The sequence below is a fragment of the Cupressus sempervirens genome, chromosome 6, assembly GCF_028749045.1.
Source record: "Cupressus sempervirens isolate cs-2001-9-10 chromosome 6, ASM2874904v1, whole genome shotgun sequence".
Classification (NCBI taxonomy): domain Eukaryota; kingdom Viridiplantae; phylum Streptophyta; class Pinopsida; order Cupressales; family Cupressaceae; genus Cupressus; species Cupressus sempervirens.
Window position 1 is genome coordinate 280,575,092 of NC_143123.1, and position 6,000 is coordinate 280,581,091.

Consider the following 6,000-nt stretch of genomic DNA (forward strand, 5'->3'; position numbering starts at 1 on the left):
TTTTTTTCCATGGATGGTTTAATCAATTGACAATAACATTGCAACAATTTCAATTATTGAAACCAGAAATGGAATTGCGACATTAAAAGGAAACTCAAAGATCAAATCAGCTTCTTGTATATTGCTTGAAACCACCCTAAAGTGCCGTACATTGATCATTAACAACTAGCCACACAATGTAGAGGTAAATTGAAATACAAAGGAAGTTGCGTGTTCTACTAAAGGTCTAAACAACTTCCTACGAGACTCACGCAGGGTCTAGAATAAAGTGTAGTTGGCACAATGAAACCATACAAATTGACGTAAAAGCTGCAATCACTAACTTGGACTGCATTAAACACGTCTTTGCGTTTATTCCTCAATCAAATGCAATAGATTTGTTGAACTATGATATGTTAAATACAATGATTCTTTCATTATTAGTTCTTGTCAAGGCAGGAATATTTATGCATTCATGTCAATCCAAATATGACATTAACACTAACCAATCAAATCCAAGAATTTAAAAGATTATATCAGATTTCAAATGTTTATATCTTTTTCTAATTTTTCATTATTTTATAAATCACATTTTTCATCCATTCTATTGGTCCATACTATTTTTGGTGGGGGAGAAAATTAATTTTTTTCGAGAAAAAATACAAATATTTTCTAACAATTTCATCTTGCATTAATGAATGTATTAATTATAATTAATCTTTTTCACATTTGTGACAAGTTGATAAGATTTTATTTTTTCAATCATTTTATCTTCCACCTCACACAACATGTCTAATCAATATTAATTATCACAATCTATTAAATATTTTTAATTTCTTATTTTAAATATATATATTATTAGTTTTACTTTGATGTTTATCTTTGACTATTTGATATAACTTGTTCCTAAAACTCCATGTAATACATAAGTTCAAATTATACTTCTATATATATATAGCTAATAAATATGTCTTTTTAATATAATTTTTAATATATTATATTTTATAATTTTTTAAAAACTTTGTTTTTTTAATAAAAGTAGTTAAATTATTACTATTATTTTACTTTTATAAAAATAAATTAAATAATATTATTTTTGAATTATATTTTATAATAGTGTTTGTAATATTTATAATTGAAAAGTGTTACAATTTTTAAATTATATTATTTATTATTATTAATATTTTTTATTTGAACAATTTATCATTTAGTTTAAATACATTTAAAACTTAAATATATGTTTTAATATTAAATTAATAATTATATTTTATATAAATAAACATACTAAAGAAATAACTACAAAATAGAAATAATTCAATTTTAAAAGATATATAAATTATTATTAGGTTTTTATAAACTATGTATTAAAATTCAATTGTTATATTTTATTTCTTATTTATTACATCATATTTATTCATCAACATCAAATTTATATTTATTACATCTATTTATTATTTACAAATGTACATATTAAATTATATAGATATTATTTCATAATTACAAATTACTTAATTTTATGAAAATTTTGGAAATACAAAACATTAAATAGTAAACCTTCTCTAATTGTGTAAAATTAAACAATTAGTTTTACTTATAAAATTATTTTATATTTCAATACATTTCATTTTTTCTTATAGAAACGTGAGTTTTAATATAAAAATTAAATTCTTAGTTTCATTAATTAAAATATAATATATTTTAATTCTTTATTATAACCATGATTTTATTTTGACTATTTGATTTATTAAGAAAAATAATTATATTTAATTCTCTCTCTCACACACACAACTTATGTTGCTATCACTCTATCTTACTATTTTATCTCTCTTCCTCTTCCTTCTCTATATTATCTATCATTTTTTCCTCTGCATATATGTTTGTTGTTATTGTTGTATATTGTTATTTATCTCTATCTATATCTCTATCCTAGTTTTTGTCCAGTGCTAATGATTAAAAATAGTGTGATTTCCATTTGATAATCAAGATGAGAATAATACATAGTTGGGGGAGTTATTCCAACTACTTATGGTTGCCTAGTAGCATTGGTATCCTTAAACATATAATGTGATACTTTGAGTTCCATTTGATAATCAAGATGAGAATAATACATAGATGGGGGAGTTATTCCAACTACTTATGGTTGTCTAGTAGCATGCATGGTATGCTTAAACATATAATGTGATACTCCAAATGCTTCATCACTTCTTCAAGTTCTATAATTCAAATATTGGTATGGATATCTTTCCTCATTGTACATCATTTAAGTTGTCAATGTAGAAGGTGCAAATTTGTCTAAAGCATATGTATTGATCGTAGTATGATATTAAGTACTTAGTGTCATATTGGGGACTTTGGCCTCATATTTTTGAGTTTAAATGCCCAAAGATATAATAATATAGCATGAGAAATTAACAACAAAATATGAGTCATCCTATCAGATCACAAGCACATTTCTAGGATGAGAATTTAACAACAAAATATGAGCAATCCTATCAGATCACAAGTGCATTTCTATGCAAAAGTTAATGCATTCACAATGTTAATTTAGATTCTCACTCATCTACACCTCTACAACCATTATGCGTTAGGCAGGAACTATGACGCATTGCATCTCTTGTTCAAAACTAAAAATATTGTAGTAAGGCTTTCAGCAAAGAGTAATGAAAAAATGGGACGTGACAAGAAATATGGTTTTTAATGAAAGAAAATGAGTGTAACGAGTAATTAAACTTTGAGATAAAAATGGAGACATTATGTTATGAGGGTGGTAAATGTGAGATTTCTAAAATTTTACAATATATGCAAATGCTAGATGTAATCAATTGACCATAACCTAATTGAGAAATGAAACATGAATAACATTTGTTTTGTTCTTTTGTTGACAAACATAGACACAAATGAATTACTCAACATTCACAACTCATAATTGAAATTGATCTTTATGTAATTAAGGAAATCGAATTGAAAGCAAAAATCAATGCACTCACAATTCTAGTAGAAATCACACCACACGAACAAATAAAAACAATCTCACTCGGATTCTAAGTGGGGCCCTACCTTTGGTCTTCATGGTGAGCAAAAAGCTAATACACTTCTACTTAATTTGCAATCATCATGTCACATAGATTTCCGTTTGTATTAAAATGATCATGGAATATAAAGTTCTATCTCGTCGTAGACCAAGAGCTTCAAAAGCTAATAGCATATATTCTAATAATAGAGTATAAACAATTCTGATTCAGTAAAAGCCAATCCTCGAGTGCTTGAACTGCGTCCACATGGTTGGGTCCTTTTTCACACGATTCATTGTAGCATAACAAGTCACATTCTTCTTATTTTCTTATATGATAATTACACTTTAAGAGTTATTCCCTATCCTTATAAGCCTATCAAACATATTTCATTTTCCTAATACTTAATGGCAAAAAGACACTTAGAAAAGCTTAAGGAATGAGACAAAATGACATAAAAGTTATAGAAATAAAGCATGTTTTCACACCCGTCATTTCCCTTAAGCTTAAGGATTTTGCATGCTCTCATCCGAATCAAGTGGATAGCTGGAATTCGATGGCTTCTCAATCAAACTATTAAGGACCTTCTTAGATTCTCTTACAACTTGTCTTTTTTCCTATTTCATTCCTTTATCCAACAAGTTCTTGTAGTTGTATATAGAATTGTTCATTGGTCCGCTGGAGTTGGTTGATAATCTGACATAGTTGATTATAGGGAATGCGTGGTGTACTTTGTCTTCCTTCAAAAGGTTCACAAGCATTGAAAGCTTCTGTAGCAACATGAATCTGATCATCAAAAGTTTCTTGATCGATGAAGAAACCATGTGAACTATAGAAACATCATTAACAGAAAGTGCAAGGGTAGACCCATTGCAAATATTTTTTGTTTTCTAGGTAAGGTAGAGAAAGAGGTGTGTCAAGATTGTTGTATTCCTTATTTTGGAAAGTGGTCATACAATCTTTGTGGGATGGTCCTCTTTTGTTATGATCGAGCTTCTATCATGTTGTATGTCCTTCTAAGGAGGAATATCATAGGCCCCTTCTATTGTTTGTATAAGGGTTAGATCTTCCCATATATTTTCAACTCCAATTGTACATCATTTTGTACTTTAGGGATAACTTCTATCTCATCATTGCCTATGTTGTCATTCCCCTATTCTAGTTCATCCCTAGTTTCATATTACTCTTGTTCATGAATTGTCAAATTTGTAGATATATTTGCAGAATCTTGCCTTGGGTTTTCTGGTTCATCTAATACAAAGGCTTTGTTTTGATGTTGTTGTGTCTTATTCCTCATTTGTTGGCTTCTATGTTCTGTGAAAATCCATCATTTTTTCCTATGTATTTTTTAGTTGCCAAAATTTCAACATCATGGACATAATTGATGACTTCAACAAGTTCATCTAGCCTAGTAGGGGTTTTCTATTTACTTTGTCTGGTAACCATTGAATATGGGCTTGGAGAAATGCCAGGGCTACTTTTTGGCTTCTTGGGGATGCAATAATTAATGGGTTTCTTAGATTCAGACAACGTAGCTGACTCTGCAAGCAAGCATGGGATTTTGAATTTTTAGTGGATTTAATGACTAAGGTTTTGAATGTTTAAGCTTTGAGGAACCTGCAACTAGGGTTTAATCAATTTGTGTGGGTTCAAGATTCTCCTCTGAATTGTCAACATGACATACAAAGGTATCCCATTCCAAGGTAGGTTGAGCGGTACTAAGGCCATGCATAACAACTAGTTTGATTAACCCATGATGGGTGAGAGAATGGGCATGGCCTTGCCGAAATTGGCTATAGGAGCATTTTTATGAACAATGAAAGTAATAAGGAATATTTACATGCACAACATTGTGGAAATGTAGGATGAGTCGGATATGGTGAGCAAAGATAGACTTGTAGTGCCCTTCACAAGTGATATACTATAGTAGAAATTCACCACTTGGTAAGGATTTGTGAGAAGTCCCCTAGCCATGAACAATTTTAACAGTCTCCACACTAAAGGAACTACTGCTGATGAAGCTTAACATTTTTAACTTGAGAGGAGGCATTGGGATAGAAATTATCTCAAAATTGAGGAAGACTTGTTGTAGTAGCAATTGTTTGCAAAATAACTAGAAATTGGAACCTCTTAGGTTAATGTTGTTATTGAATCCCTTAAAAAATTCAACTACAATGCCTTCGTCGAAACCGCATAGTTGTTCAAAGAACCTTTTGAATGCTTCTTCATATGCAACCAGAGCATCCATCATTTCTAGTTCACAACGAACATGCTTTCCCCCCCATAGTATCAAGGGACATGAGCAAATATACAAAGGAAAAATAAAAAGGATGAATAGTAATGGGCTAAAAAATGATAATAAAAAGGAAATAAGAAACGACTTGGCAACAAATAGTAAGCAAATGTTATGTGGTAGGTGTGTAGGACAAAAGTAACCCAAGGTTAGGCTTACTTAAAATAATAATGGTGCATGGTAACCCCCACCAACTTAAGGTTGGACACTCCTTGTCATGCCAAATAATTATTAGAAAAACAAAACAAAATTTAATAAGTTCTAATAAGAAAGAGAATACTCCTTGGTGCCATCAACTATAGATGTGACAAACCAATACAAATTACCACAAGCATAAGAGACGATGATGTCACAATTGGTGATATGGATAGAGAGATGACAATAGATCGAACAATGATGACATCGTACATGGCAAAGAGGAACAACCAAGAAATTGGCATGACAACAACATGGGCTGAGAGACCATGGTGGAAGGAGAGACAAAGCTACATGGATAGAAAAAAGTAGTTAGATCAACCACAAATGGAGCACCAAAGGAGAAGAGGTGACAAGAGCCTCATCTTGTTGGAGACAACGACAAAGCTCGTAGCCAGAAAGAGGAAGCAAAAGGAGCATAAAAAATTTCCTGTCGCATGTAACAAAAGAGGCCGCCTAATCCCATAAAGTAGTGTGAGGGGAGGAGGCCCTCACTTCAGTGGTGGGTATAAGAGTAGACTA